Below are 25665 nucleotides of genomic sequence, written 5' to 3' on the forward strand. Positions count from 1 at the left end.
TAGGAGTTTACACTGTGTGCAGAATTATTAGGCAAATGAGTATTTTGCTCACATTATAATTTTTATACATGTTGACCTACTCCAAGCTGTATAGGCTTGAGAGCCAACTACCAATTAAGTAAATCAGGTGATGTGCATCTCTGTAATGAGGAGGGGTGTGGTGTAATGACATCAACACCCTATATAAGGTGTGTTTTAATTATTAGGCAACTTCTTTTGCTTTGGCAAAATGGGTCAGAAGAAAGATTTGACGGGCTCTGAAAAGTCCAAAATTGTGAGTTATCTTGCAGAGGGATACAGCAGTCTTGAAATTGCCAAACTTTTGAAGCGTGATCACCGAACAATCAAATGTTTCATGGCAAATCGCCAACAGGGTCGCAAAAAGCGTGTCGGACAAAAAAGACGCAAAATAACTGCCCATGAATTGAGGAAAATCAAGTGTGAAGCTGCCAAGATGCCATTTTGGTATCTTGTTTGGCTATATTTCAGAGCTGCAACATTACTGCAGTATCAAAAAACACAAGGTGTGCCATACTTAGGGACATGGCCAAGGTAAGGAAGGCTGAAAAATTACCACCTTTGAACAAGAAACATAAGATAAAACGTCAAGACTGGGCCAAGAAATATCTTAAGAATGATTTTTCAAAGGTTTTATGGACTGATGAAATGAGAGTGACTCTTGATGGGCCAGATGGATGGGTCAGAGGCTGGATCAGTAAAGGGCAGAGAGCTCCACTCTGACTCAGATGCCAGCAAGGTGATGGTGGGGTACTGGTATGGGCTGATATCATCAAAGATGTACTTGTGGGACCTTTTCGGGTTGAGGATGGAGTGAAGCTCAACTCCCAGACCTACTGCCAGTTTCTGGAAGACAACTTCTTCAAGCAGTGGTACAGGAAGAAGTCGGTATCATTCAATAAAAACATGATTTTCATGCAGGACAATGCTCCATCACATGCATCCAACTACTCCACAGCGTGGCTGGCCAGTAAAGGTCTAAAAGATGAAAAAATAATGACATGGCCCCCTTGTTCACCTGATCAGAACACCATAGAGAACCTGTGGTCCCTCATAAAACGTGTGATCTACAGGGAGGGAAAACAGTACACCTCTCGGAACAGTGTCTGGGAGGCTGCGGTGGATGCTGCACGCAATGTTGATCGTAAACAGATCAAGCAACTGACAGAATCTATGAACGATAGACTTGAGTGTTATCATAATAATAATAATAATAATCTTTATTTCTATAGCGCCAACATATTCCGCAGCGCTTTACAACGCAGAAGGATCATATACAAACAAGTAACAGTTATCGAAAATACAAAATTTAAAGGGAAGAAAGACAACCCTGCTCGTGAGAGCTTACAATCTACAGTGAGATGGGGGGGGGGCAGGGTACAAGTGCTTATTTACAATGACAATCCAGCCATCTCAAGAAAATGGGGGATAGATAATGGCTTTGTGGATCAGTTGGCCAGGACCTTGAGATGCATTTGGGTGCCATGGAGTTTGACGTGGGGTACTTATCTGAGAAGATGTGGAGATATTAGGTGAAATTAGTTTGGCTAGGGATTGTGATAGGCCGCCCTAAAAAGATGCGTTTTTAGGGTACGTCTGAAGCTGAGTAAGTTGTGATTCGTCCTAACTTCTTGGGGTAGAGCGTTCCAGAGGTTTGGTGCAGTTCGGAAGAAGTCTTGGATTCGGGAGTGGGAGGTTCGAATTAGTGTGGATGTTAGTCGAAAGTCATTTGCTGAGCGTAGAGAACGGGTGGGGTGATAGACAGAGAGGAGGGTGGAGATGTAGAGGGGTGCCGCATTGTGGAGAGCTTTGTGGGTGAGAACAAGCAGTTTGAATTGGATCCTGTGATATATGGGCAGCCAGTGCAATGACTGGAACAGAGCAGAGGCATCCGAGTAGCGGTTACCCAGATAGGTGACCCTGGCTGCTGCATTAAGGATGGACTGTAGAGGAGAGAGTCTAGTTAGAAAGTCATAAAGAAAGGTGGCTATATTGGTCACTAATTTTTGGGGGTTTTGTTTTTGCATGTCAGAAATGTTTATTTCTAAATTTTGTTCGGTTATATTGGTTTACCTGGTGAAAATAAACAAGTGAAATGGAAATATATTTGCTTTTTATTAAGTTGCCTAATAATTCTGCACAGTAATAGTTACCTGCACAAACAGATATCCTCCTAAGATAGCCAAATCTAAAAAAAAAACCACTCCAACTTCGAAAAATATTAAGCTTTGATATTTGAGTCTTTTGGGTTGATTGAGAACATAGTTGTTGATCAGTAATAAAAAAAAAAATCCTCTAAAATACAATGTGCCTAATAATTCTGCACACGGTGTAGTGTGATTGATGATTACCAGGAAATATACACGCTTTAACATTGAAATTGCAACAAGAAAAAGGAAAATTTGTGGAATCATTTAAATCACAGGATCGACAGACATGTTAGTGATCTGTAAAAGATGGAAAATGGAAAGAAAAGTTTAAAAACATTTAGATTTATTCAGTATAGAGTATAATGAGCGCTACATGCAGAAATTTAGCACTTTCACACCTTGTTTGCTATGTATGATTATTTAATGGTTATAGATGAAGATTTAATGGCTATAGAGAAGATCCAGCTTAAGTCAGTGTACAAAATTATAGACTTGAACTAGAATTGAAGTGCATTAAAATAGTGATAACTTCAGAAAAAATGCAGAGATCAGTATGTAGCACCTACTTGTTTCTGGTGCTTATGACATCCTCAATCATGGTAGATATTTGTTTGGTGACTTTGCTTTTTCCCTGTTTTGTTATTAATGGTTGTCTGAGAACTGTTCTGTCATGCTGAATGTACTTGGGCAAATCATCAAGATCCAATGCTGACAGCTCCTTCTGCAAATGCTAACCAATGACATCTCAAATGTGCTCTATAAGCGAGAAGTCTAGAGACAGTGTAGGCCATGATGGCACATTTAGGCCATGTGGGCTACTCAGAATAGCACCAGCAACATGTGGATTGGCATTGTCGTGTTAACAAACAGCTCTTAGGACACCATAGAAATGGTTGCACCGCTGGTCCTACCTCGAAATCAATGTAATGCTGAGCTATTAGTGTACCTGGAATATATTATGCCTCCTTACAACATGATCCCATGGGTACGACCGGTGTGACTTTCCTTCATGAAGGCCCCTTCATGGCATCGCTACATAGTCCCAAGGTGAAGACTGGAATGGAACATTGGAGGTTGGAATGGAGGTCTTTAATCTTCAGCGATAAGCTGTTTTGGACTTTGAGACAATAATAGCCAGCGATTTATCTAGAGAACCATCTGGGCAACTTCATGAACAGACCTTCCCAAAGGAACATCACATCTACCCTACTCCCAGGATTGTGGTGTGAAGTGGTATCATATGCTTGACTCTAATTTTCTTCATTCCAGGTACTGTACATAGCAGTTTTTTAACACAACACCAAACAATTTGTTGCTCATGCTACCATGAGCAGCCTGCGTGGCCTAAACATGCTACCCTGGATTGCAGTGTCTTTAGACTTGTCATCTATAGTGCAAGTGTAGCACAACATTGGTCGGAAATTACAAAGGGAGCTCAGAGCAGCAGATCTATATGTATTCAGCGTGGCACAATATTCTTCAGACAACCATTATTAACCTAATCGGTAGCATGCCAAGACTTGTAAGCATTAGTTTTGCACTTGGCCTTAAAAAAAAAAGAAAGAAATACAAGAGGGTACCAAAAATAAAGAGTAGTATATGAAAACTAGTGTAGATAAATTACCGTATTTTTCGGACTATAAGACGCACCGGACCATAAGACGCACCCTGGTTTTAGAGGAGGAAAATAGGAAAATAACATTTTAAGCAAAAAATATGGTGATGACACACTGTTAAAGGGCGAGGATCTGCTGCTGACACTATTATGGGGGTAATGTCCCTAAATTCTCTAGCAAGGTACCCCATCCTGGTAATGATCCTCCTGCCTTGTATATAATCCCCATCCTTATATTTTTATATATATATAATATATATCTCTATCCCTCATCCTGCTATATGTTCCCATCGTCTTGCTATATGCCCATCATCCTGCTCATATGTGCCCATCATCCTGCTCATATGTGCCCATCATCCTGCTCATATGTGCCCATCATCCTGCTCATATGGGCCCATCATCCTGCTCATATGCGCCCATCATCCTGCTATATGCCCATCATCCTGCTCATATGCGCCCATCATCCTGCTCATATGGGCCCATCATCCTGCTCGTATGCGCCCATCATCCTGCTCATATGCGCCCATCATCCTGCTATATGCCCATCATCCTGCTCATATGGGCCCATCATCCTGCTCATATGCGCCCATCATCCTGCTCATATGCGCCCATCCTGCGGCACACACATAAAAAAAAACAAAAACAAACATTATATTCACCTTTCCTCGCTCCACGCAGCGTCGCTCCTCCTCCGTCTGTGCCGGCAGCTCTGTGTGGAGCCGGCCACACTCCCTATAGCACCGCGATCTCCCTTTGTCTGTGCCGGCGCCGCTGTGTGGACATGTGCGCACAGTGATGACTTCATCACTGTGAGCCCCGCTAGTCTCCACACTGCGTGGCCGGCAATCAGGAGGACATCGCGGTGCTGCAGGGAACGGTGAGTACACTGATTCACTGCACCCCGTGCTGATGATGATGCGCGGGGAGCAGTGAATACAGCCGCACATGATCACTCCAGGCTGTAGTTGCCAGGGGTGATCACGGCTGGCTGTTTACTATGCGCGCACCCCCCGCCCACCTATCAGCGCTGAGAGATGGGCGGGAGGATGGGCGTGCATATGTAATGAGCGGGCCCACGTGGTCACGGCAGGTTGCTACAGCCTGCTCGTGCCCCCGATGACCCGCTCCACCGCAGCACCCTCATTTCCGGCCGCAGCCCTATATTCAGACCATAAGACGCACCCCCCACTTTCCCCCAACATTTGGGGCAAAAAAAGTACGTCTTATGGTCCGAAAAATACGGTATATATAAGAATACACAAAATCAGGACATTGAAAATAAGAAAAAAATTACATGATTTTATTAATCTCCATAAGAATGAAAACAAAGGGAATGTTAAAAACACTTGAATAATGCAAAAACCACATACTAGTATTTTATAAGTCCACTAAAAATTCATGAGCACATGTAATAATGATTGGCACTAAAATATTAATAGAAACTAAAAATAGGAAGCAAAATGGAAAGTGTATAAACATATCAAACAAGTATGAACAATGAGATATCAAATATTGCACCATAAAAGCATAAATAGCTTCAATAAAACAAAAGAAAGGAAATATGCAATCCATAAAAGGGATTTTATAGCAAACACAAACCTGTAAAATATATGAAAAACGTACAAGAATAGGAAAAGTGTTCAGTGGAAGATTTACAACTTCAGTTGATGAAAATATTATACCCAGTAATAAGAAAATCATACTGGGGCAAAAAATGTGAAAACCTAAAGAGCAGTATGGAATATAACCACTCAAAATCTCTAGGACCTGTGGCGCCCCTGACCTGGTCAGGCACCACTGAGTACTGCACCCATGCTGGGTCAGTACAAACAGGTAATCCCAAAGGCTGAATAGGGTGTGGACACACAGATACATAGTGGCTAGTTCACACACACACCATAGAGGGGACCCCTGGGTAGACCCAGGAGGGGGCGTGGCCTCCACATCTCAGCGAGTGGTGTGGTGGAGAAGCTGGTTGCTAGGCTGCAGAGGCAGGCACAGAGGGGAGGCAGTAGTGAGCCGAGTCTGAAGTGAGGAAGTGCAGTGTTCAGTCGCAGAAGGAGGACGTGCGCGGTGTCACTAGTCAGACCCTGCACGTGTAGTGGCTGTCGGTGGGGGAGAATGGCTATCAAGTAGTCAGCCTGAAAGACACCTCAGGAAGGAGCGGGGTGATTGAGTACGGGGACTTTTGAAGTAGACCAGGCCCGCACGGGGAGACAGGTCCCTAGAGCAGTACTCCATTTATTTGACCTGCTAAACCTGCTGGTGAGGGTGCTAGATGTGCCTCACCAACCAACACAGAGTCCGCAGCATCAGCAGCAACGAGGGGCCCATAAGTGAGACAGCGCAAGAAGCCAGTTCTTTACTTGGTCCACGCTGCCAGCAAACGGGCCAGAAAGGGGAGAAAAGGCAGTTGCGACATCCCTGGGTGATTCCCACAGAACTTCAAGTCAGGGGGCATCCGAAACAAGAAGGGCTAGGAAGGCGAGTTGACAGTCACCCCTGGATCAGCCTGAAGGCTTCCTGGTTCTCCCTGCAGTTTGTCTCAGTATCGCCTGGGTTGCCTCACAACTGCCAACTGAACGTGAGTAAAAACCCTGAAAGACATTTCTAGACTGTGTGTGAGTTCTTCTGCGACCTGTGGTACTACGCACATACAGCCGAGCCCCTGGGTCCAGCCTTACTCTCGGGAGGCCATAACACCAGACTGCAGACACCATCAGCCCAAGACGCTCGTTAAACTGCAGTGGCGGTCACCCCCTGACAGCAAAACCGAGAGTGGTGTCACGAATCCTATTAAAGTTAACCTGACATACCTGTTGCCAGAAAATTCCCAACACGGGAAGACCCTGTGGCATCCCTGGAGATAGAGAGAAGTCCCTGAGATCCCGGAGACGACCGCTACAGGTAACGACCACTGGGCTACACATATCTGGCGTCACGAACAGGATAAGGACTAGACCTGTTAAGACAGGTGACCGTGCGCCTTGGCGGTCCGTTTGAAAAATTCGAAATGCCGCCATATTGCCACCGCAAAAAGCGCGCCAAAGAAACAGCAGCCAGTGCAAAAAGAAGTAACCGCCCATGAAGAGGCGTGGCTACCCCGAGAACCCCTGGAATGCTCTGGCCGAGTGCAGAGAGAAGATGAGGGCAAATCTGTTCCTGGACCGCTGGAATATTCGAGTCTTTTTGTGCTAACAATCCTCATTCCCTCCCTGTAACGCCGAAGCATGTATCCTCTGACCATGAAATAAATCTGAACACTTCACAGCAATTACCGGTGAGTGCCGTTCCTTTTTTCTTCCTTTGCTTAATGTTCTATGCTCTGATGCTTTTGGAACAAGCACCCCGCAGCTGTATTCAGTATAGTCCGACCTGGAAGTCTCCTTTGGTCGCAGCAGAGATCAATAGCACTGTGTGTGCTTTTCACAACTAGCCGCTGATTGTTTAATGTGGACAGTCCTCAGTGAAAGTAGTGCCCCGCAAATCCTTCTTACTACTACGGAATATTCGAGTACTATGGGAGGAGAGAGAGAGAGAGAGCGAAAACGAAACTTAGGCTGCAGCGTGACCAGAACCTGGTGAGCAGCGACGGAGAGAGGATGGCGTCTGCAAGCAGTGATCCAGAACCAGGCACTGCCGCCTGGTGGGACTGGGAGCTCGCCCAGTTCTGTGACCGGGTGCAAGCGCGGATCCTCCAGTAAGTGATAGAGCGGCGCTTGGAGCTGCGGGAGATGGCTGTGGCAGTTCGGGCCTACGAGAGGTGGACCGCGCGACCAGTGCCGTGCCAAGAATTTACCACTCAGACCCCCTTGCTGTTGCCCTTGGGTGAGTCCCACGCTGCCCCTGCTCGCTCGGGTGCACTGATCCCGCCGGTGCTGTTACCGGAGGTGATCCCTGCTGCGGTTCCCGCTGTGACCCCTGCTGCGACGTCCTGTGCAGCCACGCTGCGTCCGGCCAGACCAGACCAGGCTGCAGCAACGCCGCGTCCGGCCAGACCACACCAGGCCACAGCAACACTCAGTCAGACCAGACCAGGCCGCAACGCCTTCTACTTCTACCCCCAGACCAGAACCGACTGGGGATGCCGCCTCTACATTCCTGCCAGAAGTGGCCGAAGAAATGGTGCGACTAAAACAAGTTTTAAAGGCTCAGTTCCCAGCCCACCTGGTGGACAAGTACTTGGTCCCCAGGCTGCCGTCCAGACCCAGTGCAGTCCCGGCACCCTCTGTGGCAGAGAAGAGTCCACCACCCTGGCCAGCTGATGAGAGCTCATCCCCGGAGCCGCTGCTAGTGAAACCGGAGGAAGAGCTGACCGTCTTTAGGCCCAGCATGCGTGTGACCTGGGAGCCCGCAGATGACCACGTAATGGTGATGCGGAGACCAGCCCGCGGAGGACGGCGCCGCGGGAGGGCAAGGCAACCTCCGGTGCAAACCTCCCCTGAGAAGGAGCTGGTGACGGCCCGGGATCTGGAAGAGAAACAATCCCTGCGACGAGCCAAGCACCAGGCCAGAGGTCTTATCCACCGTTGTGTCGTAGAGGAATTCAATCTACCTACCGGCTATGGCTTTATCGTGGAGGCTGGGGTCAAAGAGGGCATATTCATGTCCAGAAGGGATGTCCAGTCCCACCTGCTGAGAGGACACCCTGGTCGCGACCTGTATATGGGAGACATCGTGGAATTCACAAGGCACATGGGTGAAAGGGGCTGGTATGCCTTAGACGTTGTGCAGTGCCCCAAGCATACAGCAGCAAGCCCAAGCTACGTCCCTACAGATTCCACCAGGTCCCCAAAGTTACTGCCACCAGGGGACGCTCAAGACACAGCTATAGGTGCAGAACAAGACACTCTACAGCACATCCAACACGCCCAAGAAGAAACACCAGATGAAAATGCTGAAAATGTTCAAAAGGAAGAAGTACATACTGATGATGCTGATAATGCTGAAAATGAAGATAATACTAAAGATGTTGAAGATGTTCAATTTGAAGAGATACATGATGAAGATGCAAAAACCTCCAGGTATCAGAGCCCTGCAAGCAAGAGCCCTGGTTTTGAGAGGAGAAAGTCTGTTTGATTGAAAATAAAGTAAAAATGTTTGTTACCAGTTGAAGCAATGTTAAAGTTCAAGAATGCGCCCACAAGTACTGTTGTGAGAATCCACCTGTTTTAAGCACCTGGTTTTGTGCACTATGAAAATATGGACCATAAGGCTATGAACTGGCTATAGCCACAAACTCTCGCAGTGATTATAGTTAACCCAGAGGTACCAACCAGAGCACGCCTGTTTATGGGGCCTGGCTCACCAACGACAAGGGAGCACGCCTGTTTATGGGGCCTGGCTCTCCACCATGCGGAAGCGGGTACGCCTGTTTATGGGGCCTACCTTTAACCACCATTTCCAGGAGAGGAAGATTGGAGGAAAGGCCGGGATAGAGCTGGCCCAGACCTGGTTACCAAAGGGACCGGTGACCTGCCTCCTGAGAGGTTTTTGGGTGGGTTACGGACTTGTGCGTGGAGGGTGGTGAAAAATGGTACCTGGTATGTTTTATAATGTTTTATGATGTTTTTATGTGAACTGTTGTATTAAAAGAAAATTTTCTTGTCTTTACAGCCCGAGGACGTGCTGTTAACTAAGGGGGAATGTGGCGCCCCTGACCTGGTCAGGCACCACTGAGTACTGCACCCATGCTGGGTCAGTACAAACAGGTAATCCCAAAGGCTGAATAGGGTGTGGACACACAGACACATAGTGGCTAGTTCACACACACACCATAGAGGGGACCCCTGGGCAGACCCAGGAGGGGGCGTGGCCTCCACATCGCTGCGAGTGGTGAGGCTGGTTGCTAGGCTGCAGAGACAGGCACAGAGGGGAGGCAGTAGTGAGCCGAGTCTGAAGTGAGGAAGTGTAGTGTGCAATCGTAGAAGGAGGACGTGCGCGATGTCAATAGTCAAACCCTGTACGTGTAGTGGCTGTCGGTGGGGGAGAATGGCTATCAAGTAGTCAGCCTGAAAGACACCTCAGGAAGGAGCGGGGTGATTGAGTACGGGGACTTTTGAAGTAGACCAGGCCCGCACGAGGAAACAGGTCCCTAGAGCAGTACTCCATTTATTTGACCTGCTAAACCTGCTGGTGAGGGTGCTGGATGTGCCTCACCAACCAACACAGAATCCGCAGCATCAGCAGCAACGAGAGGGCCCATAAGTGGGACAGGGCAAGAAGCCAGTTGTTTACTTGGTCCACGCTGCCAGCAAACGGGCCAGAAAGGGGAGAAAAGGCAGTTGCGACTTCCCTGGGTGATTCCCGCAGAACCTCAAGTCAGGGGGCATCCGAAACAAGAAGGGCTAGGAAGGCGAGTTGACAGTCACCCCTGGATCAGCCTGAAGGCTTCCTGGTTCTCCCTGCAGTTTGTCTCAGTATCGCCCGGGTTGCCTCACAACTACCAACTGAACGTGAGTAAAAACCCTGAAAGACATTTCTGGACTGTGTGTGAGTTTTTCTGCGACCTGTGGTACTACGGACATACACCCGAGCCCCTGGGTCCAGCCTTACTCTCGGGAGGCCATAACACCAGACAGCAGACACCATCAGCCCCAGACGCTCGTTAAACTGCAGTGGCGGTCACACCCTGACCGCAAAACCGAGAGTGGCGTCACGATTCCTATTAAAGTTAACCTGACATACCTGTTTCCAGAAGATTCCCGACACGTGAAGACCCTGTGGCGTCCCTGGAGGTGGAGAGAAGTCCCTGAGGTCCCGGAGGTGACCGCTACAGGTAACGACCACTGGGCTACACAGACCACATACACCATGTTCCAAATTATTATGCAAATTGGATTTAAGTGTCCTAGCGATATTTTTTTTTTTTTTTTCCAATGAAACTCATTGATGGTATTGTGTCTCTGGGTTCTTTGGATCACTGAACTCAATCTCAGATACCTGTAATAATTAGTTTGCCAGGTAAGCCCAATAAAAGGAAAACTGGATGTTCCATAATATTAAGCAGGCCACAGTTTTCAAGTAACATTGGAAAGAAAAAGGATCTCTCTGCTGCTGAAAAGCATCAAATAGTGCAATGCCTTGGACAAGGGATGAAAACATTAGATATTTCACGAAAACTTAAGCGTGATCATGGTACTGTGAAGAGATTTGTGGCTGATTCAGCGCACATACGTGTTCGTGCTGATAAAGGCAGAATGAGGAAGGTTTCTGCCAGGCAAGTTCATCGGATTAAAAGAGCAGCTGCTAAAAAGCCATTACAAATGAGCAAACAGATTTTTAAAGCTGCTGGTGCCTCTGGAGTCCCTCGAACCTCAAGGTGTAGGTTCCATCAAAGGCTTGCTGTAGTGCATAAACCTACTATCATAGTATCATAGTATCATAGTTTTTAAGGTTGAAGGGAGACTCTAAATCCATCTAGTTCAACCCGTAGCCTAACATGTTGATCCAGAGGAAGGCAAAAAAAACCCAATGTGGCAAACAAGTTCCAATGGGGAAAAAATTTCCTTCCTGACTCCACATCCGGCAATCAGACTAGTTCCCTGGATCAACACCCTGTCATAAAATCTAATATACATAACTGGTAATATTAAATTTTTAAAGAAAGGCATCCAGGCTCTGCTTAAATGTTAGTAGTGAATCACTCATTACAACATCATGTGGCAAAGAGTTCCATAGTCTCACTGCTCGTACAGTAAAGCATCCTCGTCTGTGATTATGATTAAACCTTCTTTCCTCAAGACGTAGCGGATGCCCCCGTGTTCCAGTCACAGGCCTAGGTGTAAAAAGATCTTTGGATCTTATTTATTTGGCCACCCCTAACTAGTGCTCACAAGCAGAAACGGGTGCAGTGGGCCCAGACATACATGAAGACTAATTTTTAAACAGTCTTGTTTACTGATGAGTGTCTAGCAACCCTGGATGGTCCAGATGGATGGAGTAGTGGATGGTTGGTGGATGGACACCATGTCCCAACAAGGCTGCGAGGTCAGCAAGGAGGTGGAGGAGTCATGTTTTGGGCCGGAATCATGGGAAGACAGCTGGTAGGCCCCTTTGGGGTACCTGAAGGTGTGAAAATGACCTCTGCAAAGTATATAGAGTTTCTGACTGACAACTTTCTTCCATGGTACAAAAAGCAGAAACGTGCCTTCAGGAGCAAAAACCTCTTCATGCATGACAATGCACCATCTCATGCTGCAAAGACTACCTCTGTGTCATTGGCTGCTAAGGGCAAAAAAGGAGATAAACTCATGGTGTGGCCACCATCTTCCCCTGACCTCAACCCTATAGTGAACCTTTGGAGTATCATCAAGCAAAAGATTTATGAGGGTGGGTGGCAGTTCACATCAAAACAGCAGCTCTGGGTGGCTACTCTAACATCATGCAAAGAAATTCAAGCAGAAACTCTCCAAAAACTCACAAGTTCAATGAATGCAAGAATTGTGAAGGTGATATCAAAGAAGGGTTCCTATGTTAACATGTAACTTGGCCTGTTAAGATGTTTTGGATTTAAATTTATTTTTATTTCAGTGAATGTGACCTCCTAATGCTACAAATTCCACAACTGAGCATTTTCAGTTCTTTAAAAAATATTAAATGTTTAGAAACTCTACTGTGCCTAATAATTTGGAACAGTACATTTTGAGTTTTTTAATTTTGAAAATTATACTATGATCATTGGGAGGTTTCTTCAATGAAAAATTCGATGTATACTCTAGTGGGTGATGACTTTTATTAGACTGACTGTCATTTGCACTGACCATTTAGGAAAATCAGAGAAAAATATAATTTGCATAATAATTTGGAACATGGTGTATAATAATTACATAGTTACATCGGTTGAAAAAAGACCTAAGTCCATCAACCTTCCTCCACCAGTTCTACATTTTGTCCCTGGAGCCTAAAACACAATTCCGCAAAAAAAAGTACGTGTCTTACGGTCCGTTTTTCGGGTATGTGTTCCGTTTTTTAGGGGCGTTTCTGCGGTACGTATGGCATCCATGTGATGGCGTATGCGAGCAGTGTGTGCGTGTGGAATGTCCGTATTGACATAAAATACATACGTGTGCTGTCCGTGTGCCGTCCGTTTTTAAAGGCCCGCATTCTTACCCAATTAATGATTTTAATCATTCAACATGAGATCCTGGTGTTGTTGTTTGCTTTCAATGGACCTGATAGATTGGAAACAAGTGTTGCAGATTTTGTGATGAAAAACGGACACGGACGATACGTGCTGAACACGGACATACTCTGTGTGCGGTCCGTGCAGGCACGGACCCATAGACTAAAGCGGGTCCATGCCTGCGTGCTGCCGGCCAAAAACAGACATGTCGTCCGTGTAGAAAAGCGCACACACGTACTTGCCACACGGACACACGTTCCGTGTGATTTTAAGTGTGTGTGCCATCTACCATTGAATAACATGGGTCTCCGTGTCTCCGGTACGTGCAAATACGTACCGCACACGTACAAAAAAAACGGATGTGTGTTGCGGGTCTAAGTCAGTTACCGTATTTTTCGCTTTATAAGACGCACTTTTCCTCCCAAAAATTTGGGAGGAAAATGGGGGGTGCGTCTTATATAGCGGTACCTGGGGGGAGGGTCCTGTCTGATGCGATCGGGCGGCCGGGTGCCTGTGGCTGCATGCAAGCGGCCGGGTACCTGTGCTTGCGTGCAGTAGCAGCCGGGTACCCATGGCTGTGTGCGGGCGGCAACCGGGTGCTGTGTGCGGGCGGCAGTCGGGTGCCCGTGCGGGCGGCATCTGGCTGCCGCCCTTACACAGGCATCCGGCTGCCGCCCTTACACAGGCATCCGGCTGCCGCCCTCACACAGGCACCCGGGTGCCGCCCGCACACAGCACCCGGCTGCCGCCCGCACACAGCCACGGGTACCCGGCTGCGACCGCACGCAAGCACAGGTACCCGGCCGCTTGCACGCAGGGTAGGCGGGCAGCCTGCTGGCTGCCACTCTGTGCGTGCGGGGCGGGCGGCTGTGCAGCAAGTTACCAGTTGACCGCGGTCCCACTTTCAAATGATGGCGCTGGTGGAGCTCTTGGATGAGAGCTCCATCTGCGCATGCGTCGCTCCGGGCGCCATTACTTGAAACGGGGCCGCGGACACACTGGGAAAACACCGCATCCGTCTGCTCCACCACTGAGCAGTCCCCGCCGCTGGCACCACTGAGCAGTCCCTGCCGCTGCCACCACTGAGCAGTCGCCACCGCTGCCACCACTGAACCAGGACCGCGGACACTCACTGCATCGGCCTGCTGCACGGCTCACCCGCCGCCGCTGCTGCCGCCACCACGGACCCCACGGCTCCTGCCACCACGGACCCCACGGCTCCTGCCACCACGGACCCCACGGCTCCTGCCACCACGGACCCCACGGCTCCTGCCACCACGGACCCCACGGCTCCTGCCACCACGGACGCCACCGCGACTGCAACCACGGACGCCGCAGCACCTGCAACCACGGACCCCACTGCCACTGACCCACCGCGCCTGCCAGCACAACCTGTGCCTCCTGTGACCTCGCTTCACCACCACTGCTGCCCCCCTCCGGTAAGAGAACACCGGAGTATAAGACGGACCCCATTTTTCTTTTTTTTACCTTTTTTTATGTCTAAATTTGGGGTGCGTCTTATAATCCGGTGCGTCTTATAATGCGAAAATACGGGATATCCAACAATGTTGTGTGCACTGAGGAAATCAGCCAGCCCTTTTTAAAAGTTGGTATAGTGTCTGCCATTACTACCTCTTGTGGTAGTGTATTCCACAGTCTGCTGCTCTAACTGTAAAGAACCTTTTCCTATTTTGCTGCCGGAATCGCTTTTCTTCGATTCACAGTGTATGCCCCCTGGTCCTTAGTACTGTTTTTGGAAGAAATAAGTCATGTGCCAGTCCTTTATATTGACCACACATGTATTTATACATATAAATGAGATCTCCTCTGAGACGTCTTTTTTCTAAGCTAAACATATCTAACTTTTTCAACCTGTCATCATATGTGTGGCCTTCCATTCCTTGTAGTAGTCTAGTTAGCCGCCTTTGAACTGATTCTAACTTCTGAATGTCCGTCTTAAAATGTGGAGCCCAAAACTGGATCCCATATTCCAGATGTGGCCTTACAAGTGATTTATAGAGCGGTAACAATACATTGGGATCACGGGATCTAATCTCTCTTTTTATTCAACCTAGAATCTTGTTTGCTTTAGCAGCTGCTGCTTGACATTGAGTGCTGCTGCTCAGCTTATTTGTAATGAGAATACCCAAGTCCTTCTCCTGTTCTGTAGACCATAGTTTACTTCCATTTAATGTATATGCAGCTATAGGATTACTCCGTCCTAGGTGCATTACTTTACATTTATCAACATTAAATCTCATTTGCCAAGTGTCTGCCCATTCTGACATCTTATCCAGATCTTTTTGTAATATTGTACTATCAAGGTCAGTTTTTAATATCCTAAATAGTTTGGTGTCATCAGCAAAGACTGACACTTTACTATCAATCCCATCCACAAGGTCATTAATAAAGAGATTAAAAAGAATTGGTCCTAGCACAGATCCCTGCGGCACCCCACTGCTGACTATAGCCCACTTAGAGAATGTACAATTTATGACTACTCTTTGTTTCCTATCTTTTAGCCAATTCCTTACCCAGTTGCATATAGTTTCCCCTAGTCCTTGCTTCTGGAGTTAGTATAAGGATATTATGTGGTACAGTATCAAATGCCTTTGCAAAGTCCAAATAAATCACATCAACTGCATTACCAATATCTAGATTTGCACTTACCCCCTCATAGAACCCAACAGATTGGTTAGACACAACTTATCTTTCATGAATCCATGCTGTTTGTCAGTTATTATATTATTTTCTGCAATATATTTTTGCATGTCATCCCTTAAAATGCCCTCAAAAACTTTGCATACTACTGATGTCAGGCTTACTGGATGGTAGTTGCCTTGATCCACCCTCTTACCTTTCTTAAATATTGGAACCACATCAGCAATCCTCCAATCCTGAGGCCCCAACCCTGTTACAAGCGAGTCTAAAAAGATGAGATACAGCGGTCTGTCGATTACAGATCTCAATTCCCTCAATATTTGTGGATGAATGCCATCTGGCCCGGGGGATTTGTCAATGTTTAATTCACTCAGATGCAGGCACACTTCTTCTTGTGTTAAATAATTATATCAGGTAGTGAACTTTGATTTTTCACTTGTTGAATGATCCCTGGAACAGTCTGCTCCTTGGTGAACATTGATGAGAAGTGCCTGTTTAATATCTCAGTCTTTTGTTTGTCCTCTATAACTAACTTGTTATTATATTTTAAGGGGCTGCTAATATCCTTTGTTTTCCTTTTTGCATTAATGTATTTATAAAAGATTTTGGGATATATATTAATGTCCTTGGCGATTTTTGTTTCAGTAGCTAATTTTGCTTGCTTGATTTTCTTTTTTGCATTTCCTATTGATATCTTTATACTTCTGAAATGCTATTTCTGTATTCTCAGCCTTTAAGATTTTAAACACCCTTTGTTTATGTTTTATTATACTTTGTACAGTCTTATTTATCCATAGTGGTTTCTTTTTATTCCTGGACATTTTATTACCAGAGGGTATAAGTTTTCTTTACAGGACTCTAGGAGTATATCCTTAAACTTAGCCTATTTATGTTCGGTATCCCCAGTTACCATGACATTATCCCAATCTAATAATAGTAAGAATCAAAATATAAGTGTACAAGTAATTGACTACAACACAAAAATAATATATATATGCTAATGAAAATAGAAATGTGGATAATAGTATATTAATGTTTATGCTAAAAATTAGACAACAGAAGTGGTTTCACACTAAAGATATACAAACTCTAAATTAAACAGATCACTGAGAAATGTAGTCCTCATCCAACAGCATTAATCTGTGGTGCTCTGCATTCAAATAGATAAATACAATCATTCAACAAAAGAAATAAAAATCCCAGTGGCACTCACCAATTGCTAAAAATCTTCTTTATTCTTTAATATATAAAAACATGCAGGACAAGTGGGGGAGATGCAGGGCATGCCCAGAAGAAGTGTATTCCAGCACGAAACAGCTGTCGTCCAGACGTCCCCACTTCTCTCCCTTTCGTTCTGCATGGTTTTATGTATTGAAGAATAAAGAAGATTTTTAGCAATTGGTGAGTGCCACTTGGATTTTTTTCTTCTGCTGTTGAATGATCCTAAAAACTAAATAAGGATAGAGAAAAAAAAGATCCCAGGTGCCAAAAAAGGCACATACATAAGTGTCCAAGAGATCCAGAGAATAATTAGCATTCTTGATCCTACGAAACATTGTGGGAGAAACCGCAAACAAGTGGGTGTGGCTTAGCAATGGTTATGTGAGGAAGCAGGCTTCCAGAGCTTCCTAGACCCAGGCAATTATTCCCACGTTTAGCCGTCCCTGACTGCAGCGACGATGTCCAGGAGCAAGAAGGCAGCATAACCCCAGCTGCTGCATCGCGCAGAAAGAGCGGTGGATCGGAGCTGGTGAGGCTCTTTTCTAAGGCAGGGGCCTCTAAGCACGTACCAACGGCTATGGCGTCTCAAGAGAAGGAGCAGGCACATGCTGCTGCGCAGCACAGAAAGGAGAAGCAGGGGACGCGGGCCCTTGGAGGGGAGCCCTTATGCCACTCATGGACACCCGGAGGGGGCCACACGTCTGATAATGACAGTTACCTGGTCAGAGCTACACAGGTGGGGGCTGGAAACAAGGCAAGACCCACTTCATCAATGGCGGCCTCATGTGGTGACTTAGCAATGGCGCCGAAGACACAGAGGACACCAAGAGGGCTGACTGCCACTGCTGCTTCCACAGGTACAGAGGAATTGTTTCCAGGGCCAGCAGAAAGTTCTCCATTATCTAATGCACCAGCAGATCCCTGCCTTCACAGCTCAGAGCCACACATTGATACATTACATGAGGACTCGCCTGGCCTGTCACAGTCTTCTTTAACCCTTCAGTCGCCTAAGTCTCTGTCAGAGCTACAGAGCATCAGGGCATTGATTCAGGCCCTGCCATCGAAAAACAACCTGGCAGACTAACCCAAAGGTTTGAAACCTCTCCGGAAAGGGCCCTGGCAGTTATTAAAGGGCACTTGGACTCTCTGGCTGAGAGGGCCTTGGTTAATGAAGAGGCTCTATCTGCCATTACAGACAGGGTGGCTGCACTGGAAGCTAAATTATCCATAGTGCAGTCTTGTACACAGGCCCTGGCACTCCTAGTGGATGATCAGGAGAATAGGGGGAGACAGAACAATATTTGCCTTTTAAAGGCATCCAAGAGCAGATCCATGCTGAAGATCTACTGCAATTTGTGAGGTCCATTTTCAATACCATCATGCAGAAACCCCCAAACTTAACCTACATTGTGGATAGAGACCATAGAGTGACACGGTCCGGCTTCTCAGACACCGCAACAGCACATGATGTCTTACGCAGGCTATATTATTTTACAGATAAAGATGACATTGAGATAAGACTGTTCCCTGACGTATCAAGCCATACGCTGTACATGCGGAGATAGCTACTTCCCCTACTACTCAATATCAAACAAGCCGGGGCCTCCTACCGATGGGGCCACTTTTTCCATCTCCTGGTCCGCAGGAATGGCCCGTCATTCTTCCTCAAGTCCCAGCGGGATCTGGAGGGTCTTTTTTGCATTTCTGGACATTCCATCGTTTCAGGTACTGAACTGGCTCGATCGCCTCCCCGAACCCCACAGTGCAACAAGAAAAATATTAAGCTGGCTCCTTCCCGCCGTAACCCGCATGGAGACTGCTCATTGCATTATGATGATACATTACCAGAAGAACAGCTAGACCCATGAGTATTTTTCCTTCCAGTCTTATTGGGGCTTTACACGTTGCGACATCGCTACTGATATATCGTCGGGGTCACGTCGTTAGTGACGCACATCCGGTGCCGATAGCTACATCGCAATGTGTAAAGCCTAGGGGCGGTGATGAACGAGCGCATAAATGACAAAAATCGCTGATTTGTGTCACGTCATTCATTTTCATAATGTCGCTCCTGCTGCAGATACAATGTTGTTTGTCGCTCCTGCAGCACCACACATTGCTGTGTGTGAAGCCGCAGGAACAACAAACATCTCCTTACTTGCGTCCACCAGCTATGCGGAAGGAAGGAGGTGGGCGGGATGTTATGTCCCGCTCATCTCCGCCCCTCCGCTGCTATTGTGACGCCGAACGCACCTCCCCCTTGAAGGAGGGATTGTTGGGCAGTCACAGTGACGTCGCCGACCAGGTATGTGCGTGTGCAGCTGCCGTAGCGATAATGTTCGCTACAGCAGCAAACACCATATATCGCATGTACGATTGGGGCGTGTGCTATCGCGCTGGACATCGCTAGCCGATGCTAGCGATGTCACAGCGTGTAAAGCCCGCCTTAATTCTGGATCTGATGGACACTGCGAGACATTGTTCTTGTGCTTTATATCTTACTTATTGTTGGATCAGCGGTCAGTAGTCCCATACTCATCCTAGCAATCTGGCCCTGGACAGATAAAATCCTGCCCAAGGGGTGATTGTATTTTAAATGGGTGCCATGAGTCCCATCCTACTGAATGTTTTTGGTTATGAAAGGGTTTACCCGCTATGTCCTGGTTTTGGTTTGTGGGTTAATTCTGCTATATTGTTGGAAAAGTTAGTGCCTCCTTCTCTTGTCTGTCAGGGAGAAGGAAGAACGGTTAAAAAGGTATAAAGCTACAAAGATTGCGGGGTCCTACGGGACTCCACCCTATTGTTATCCTCGTCCACACGGCTTTATCTGAACTAGGTTTGTTTCTCTCGTACTTTTTTCTTGCTTGTTTCCCTTTTTTCTCTATATCTCTTTGGTAATAGGTCTGCAACTTTCCTTTTGAAATTTTATGTCTACACTTTATCTCAACTACTGTAACTCCTTGCTCCCTTATCCGGCTTTAGTCTCCTCTTTCTGCTCCCCTCCCCCTTTTTTTTTTATCCCTCTTTTTCTCCCTCTAGGTGGGGTGGTGGGTACTGGGCCTGTCCTCCCTTCCTGACAACTTGGCGCAACAGGTGCAGAAGAAGTTTCAGCTCGGATCCTTGAATGTCAAGGGCCTCCATAGCGCTGGTAAGAGATCCATTATGTTTAAATATTTGAAAACTAGTCACATTCAGGTGGCGTTCTTTCAGGAGACTCACATGTGCGTGAACAGGCCATTTAAACTAGCTAACCTATTTTTCCCAGATGCCTACCATAGTCTCTCACCCAATATGAAATCATGTGGCACTAGTATTTTGATTTTGCGAGAGATCCCTTGGGAATTTACTGATTCCTCTCATGATGACCAGGGCCAAATGCTACTGATTAAGGGGAAAGTTGCTGCACAGCTGTACACCATTGCCACACTATATCTGCCAAATACAGGCCAGATTTCAGCATTAACACACTTCTTGGAACATGTGGACGAATTTTCAGAGGGGACCCTGGTGCTGGGGGAGACTTGAATATGGCCCTCGAACCACGAACCACTGGACACCTCAACTGGCCATTCAGCCCTGTCAAGTGTGGCTCTATGTAAAGTTAAAAGGGTCTTACACTAATATCATTTGCTGGATACTTGGCGTATTCTACACCCCAATGACAAAGATTTTTCATTCTACTCTACGGTGCAGGACTCTTAAGCTGGGTTTACACACTGAGACTTTCTAGCGATCCAACCTGCGATCTCAACCTAGCCGGGATCGCTACAAAGTCTCTGGTGAGCTGTCAAACAGGCAGACCTGGCCAACGACCTAACAGCGATCCGGACCTGCAGAGCGACTAGCTGGTCGTTGGGGACGTGTCAAAAAAGCAGGTGAACTTCACCCGACTTCATTTAATGCCGCGCGGCTCTGTGTGCCGTGTAAATAAATAAATAATTAAAAAATCCGGCGTGCGGTCCCCCCCTATTTTAATACCAGCCAGATAAAGCCATACGGCTGCAGGCTGGTATTCTCAGGATGGGGAGCCCCACGTTATGGGGAGCCCCCCAGCCTAACCATATCAGCCAGCAGACGCCCAGAATTGCCGCATACATTAGATGCGACAGATCTGGGACTGTACCCGGCTCTTCCCGATTTGCCCTGGTGCGTTGGCAAATCGGGGTAATAAGGAGTTATTGGCAGCCCATAGCTGCCAATAAGTCCAAGATTAATCATGTCAGGCGTCACCCCGAGATACCTTCCATGATTAATCTGTAAATTACAGTTAAAAAACACACCTGGTGACAGGAGCGGCTGTGTCTTCTGCTGCTCCTGTCACCTGCATGCAGCAGAGCTGGATGCGACGCTGGAGGACCGTGGATTACGCCGGACAAGGAGGGCTTTGTTGTGGGTAATAAATTGGTAATGAGGGAATGTGTTTGTGTTTTTTAATTTCTAATATAGGATTTTTTCAGGTGTGTGTGTGTTTATTTACTGTCACTTACAGATTAATCATGGAGGGTGTCTCATAGACGCCTGACATGATTAATCTAGGACTTATTGGCAGCTATGGGCTGCCAAGAACTCCTTATTACCCCGATTTGCCAACGCACCAGGGCAAATCGGGAAGAGCCGGGTACAGTCCCAGAACTGTCGCATCTAATGTATGCGGCAATTCTGGGCGGCTGCTGGCTGATATTGTTAGGCTGGGGGGCTCCCCATAACGTGGAGCTCCCCATCCTGAGAATACCAGCCTTTAGCCATATGGCTTTATCTGGCTGGTATTAAAATTGGGGGGGACCTCACGCCGGATTTTTTAATTTATTTATTTATTTTACTGCACAGTATAGACACGCCCACCGGCTGCTGTGATTGGGTGCAGTGACACAGCTGTCACTCAGCGTGTGGGCGTGTCTCACTGCAACCAATCATATTTGCCGGTGGGCGGGGAAAAGCAGGGATTACGGGATTGTTTAATGAGCGGCCGGCTTTTTCAAAAAAGGAAAAGCCGCTGGAGCAGAGTGAACGCCGTGCAGCGCCGGTGATCGGGGATCGGTGAGTATGAGAGAGGGGGGGACACTTCAGTCACTCGGGGGATTAGCGGTCACCGGTGAATCCTTCACCGGTGACCGCTAATCAGGACGCTACACAGACAGAGCCGCGGATTCGCTGTAAAGTCCCCTTTACACACTGAAACTTGCTAGCGATGCATGCTGCACAGCGGGAAACAAAGGACCTAGGAATGGTCCTGAACGATTTGTAGCGATCACAACTTCACAGCAGGGGCCAGGTCGCTGATAGGTTTCACACACTGCAATGTCGCTGGGGAGGTCGCTGTAACGTCACAAAACCGGTGACGTTACAGCGATGTCGTTTGCGATGTTGCAGTGTGTAAACCCAGCTTAACTCAAGGTTAGACTATTTTTTCATTAGGTATGCAGACCTCGACAAAATACAGACAGCAGGGATCGACGCTACTACTTTTTATGACCACACACTGATAACGATCTCCATTCTTTTTTCCTCCCCACTACCTAGACAGTGGCAATGGAAACTTAACTCTGCCTTGCTGGATGACAAGTGATGCGGGATGAGATCTCACAGGCCCTAACTGAGTACTTTGTACTTTGACTTAAATATTCAATCAGACTCACCGATAGTGGTGTGGGAGGTGCATAAGTGTGTTATCAGGGGTCTACTCATAAAGCACGGTGCAAGATTGAAGCGAGAGAGGAAATCCTAAATAGCGGTCTTACTATCTCAATTATGAGACTTGGAAACCAGACACAAGCAAACACCAGTGATCAAGCTGAGAGATGCAGTCCTTAAGACAAGGGAGGAGCTTAGGGCTCTCTTAAACCAAAAAGCAAAAGGGGCTCCAGCTAGAGCCAAACGTCACCCCCAGATCAGCCACCTCCCCCCTACATTCTGCAATGGGAAAGAGACTTAGATGTAACCTTCTCACTGGAACAGTGAGCCAACATATTTTGTCTAGCCCATAAGACGTCCTTTAGCTCAAGATTACAGGAGGTGAAAATACAAACTTCTCTCATGCTGGTACAGAGTCCCCCCTCATTTACACACAATGTTTCCTTCAGTGGACCCAATAAATTGGTGGAGTAGCGGGGCAGAGGGTACTTTCCTACACATCTTTTGGGAGTGTAGTGTGTTGCAGCCCTTCTGGACAGGAGTGAGTCAGATTATCCACAAAATAACGGGGTATGTAGGAGAAATGGGGCCGGCATACTAATGTTCGCTCTTGAGATTTCCAATTATGGCGGCCCGTTCGTGTGTGCCTTTTAACTGGAGGAAAGTTACCTATCCCTCCGTGTCACGGTGGATTGAGAGGGTTAATGACATTATGCACATGGAGGACCTGACATCTTCGATCCATGACATTTATGAGAAGTTCTGGGCCACCTGGTACTGTTGGCTTGACTTCCAATAGACAGACGAATATAAGAAGGCATTGAGATAAACAAAAAGAGATACCTTGTGGATGAAGGTGTGAGGAGGAACTTGCCCCCACCCCCCATCCTCCTCTCCCCAACCCCCTCCCTCCCCCTTATTATCCCTTTTCTCTGCTTTTCCTATCGTTGTTCTTTCTTTGTTCCTTCGCTATCTCTCTCTGTTCTATGATTTTTTTTCTTTTTTACTCTTTCCCTTTCGGTTGGGCTGTTTTGTCTTCCAACCGCTGGGAAATTGGAGGCTGTCGTAGCTCTGTAAAAACTTTTGACAGTCCAGTTTATATCTTGTTTTATCTAAAATGGTTTGCGTTCTTCTATGTGCAATGTATCTCTATGGTTTACATTTTGTTTACTGATATCAAGTTAAATAAAGAATAATAAAAAAAAAAACTGCAAACAAGAAAGAGCAAAGGTACATGAAATTGATACATTTTGAGCAACAATAGTTATAATACCCAATAACCAAAAGAGTGTTAGGTGAAGAGATATGAGAGCCATGCGTTTTGTCAGCGAGAAACAGCTTCCTCAAGAGTCATTCCTCAGAAATAATGAACATGTCTAGCCATCCTGTGAACTCCGTAATTCCACAACTTTTCCTTTTTGGTTCTGCAATTTTATTTTTGGGTGTAAAAAATGTGTTGTATAATATAACTCGTATGTCACTGAAGGCACATGGGTGCTGCTACTCTTTTTGGGTCTTTATCACATTTAGCCAACATGGTACAAATTGGATCACATACCCTATCCACTGAATACTAATGCCCCTTTTTGAATTTTGGTGGTAAGTCCCAATACTATACAGGCCTTGTTACCCACTAGTACTAACTGCTAACTAAAAGGAAACCAGTAACATGAATAAGCCCCAAATTATATTATAAAGAAATATGTTGTGCTTCTGTAGAACAACTATTCATGTTTTAGATTTCACAGGTTCTTGTGCTAAATAGCTATAAAACAAATAAACAAGAGACGTATGTAAAATAAATAAAAAAAAAATCTAAACATCCAATACTGCCAAGGATTGTGCTGTGCAGGAGTGTAAACGGAGAATGGAAGACAACACTTTATAACCAGTCTCTACCTTTGTAATATCAAGTCATAGCAAAGGTTAGGCCACCATTTTAAAGAACTAGAAAACACCTTAAAATGAACTTTCTTTGTCATTATAGTGTCAGCATTTCATGTCTTCTACATTGAGAAAGAAATAATTTTCAAGAATAATCCAATTCCAATAAAGTTCTAGCTGCTGGAAATGGGTAATAACATTGTGACGATTGATGAACATCCATGCCATTCTGGACATACATCAGAGGAGATATTACTTGTTGTTACTATTCAAAATTAACACTTTCTTGAGTAGATGGCTTCAAAGCTTTTACTCAAGGGCAGGATTATTACATTGTGTAAAAACAGGCAATCTGTCTCTGTCTTATTACTTTAGGGGTTTGAGAGGTTGCCAAGTCTGTATATATTGTATCTAAAGCCTGCTTTACACGTTGCAATTTTGCATATGATATCGTATGCGATTTGCAATGCCCCCATCATATGTGTGGCACGTTCAATTTGTTGTCGTTTGTCGCACAAACGATTAACCCCCGTCACACGTACTTACCCGTCCATACGACCTCGATGTGGGCGGCGAACGTCCACTTCCTGGAGTTGGAGGGACGTTGGGCGTCACATCGACGTCACGCGGCAACCGGCCAATAGAAGCGGAGGGGCGGAGATGAGCGGGACGTAAACATCCCGCCCATCTTCTTCCTTCCGCATTGTCGGCGGGAGCCGCGGACGGAGGTAAGCTGTCGTTTAATGTTCCCGGGGTGTCACACACTGCGATGTGTGCTGCCTCGGGAACATTGAACAACCTCACAGTCAAGCTTTGAGGAATGAACGACGTGCATGCGATGAACGGATTTTCGTTGAATCGCAATTGCACGGAGGTTTTACACGCTATAATCATACTTATGATGCCGGATGTGCGTCACTTACGACGTGACCCCGCCAACACATCGTAAGATAGATTTTGTAATACTATTGTATGAACTGAGGATTTCGATTGCGTTAGGGCAATGACAACCAGAGACGGGTTCTTGGTGCAAAGAAGTTTTATAATATGCAACCAACAATATGTACACAGAAAAAAACATAAACACAGTAGAACATAAACACAGTAAATACCTGCCAGGTTCGGAGCAAAGGTGAATTCCTGGGGCTGCGCACCGGACTCCCCCATGGAGGCCACCAGGAGCGAACCCCTATACAGGGGCTGTCTGGCGATCACCCCAGAAGGCCTAAATGCGCAGCAGCCGGGACACGAAAGGGCAACAGGTTATAGTCCAAAAATGTCCGTACTGGATGTGGAACACGGGTCTGAGGGTAGATATGTACCGGAAGGGACCGGACACAAACGCCAACCAGAGACAGCAG

The 25665-nt window shown here is 46.5% G+C and overlaps 1 protein-coding gene across 4 annotated transcripts in view; it reads left to right on the forward strand.

The window, feature by feature from the left end:
• The window catches only part of TCP11L1 (t-complex 11 like 1), a 310856-nt gene that overhangs the window by 220157 nt on the left and 65034 nt on the right, over positions 1–25665 (forward strand). The window lies entirely within an intron of this gene.

The sequence above is a fragment of the Anomaloglossus baeobatrachus genome, chromosome 10, assembly GCF_048569485.1.
Source record: "Anomaloglossus baeobatrachus isolate aAnoBae1 chromosome 10, aAnoBae1.hap1, whole genome shotgun sequence".
Lineage (NCBI taxonomy): Eukaryota > Metazoa > Chordata > Amphibia > Anura > Aromobatidae > Anomaloglossus > Anomaloglossus baeobatrachus.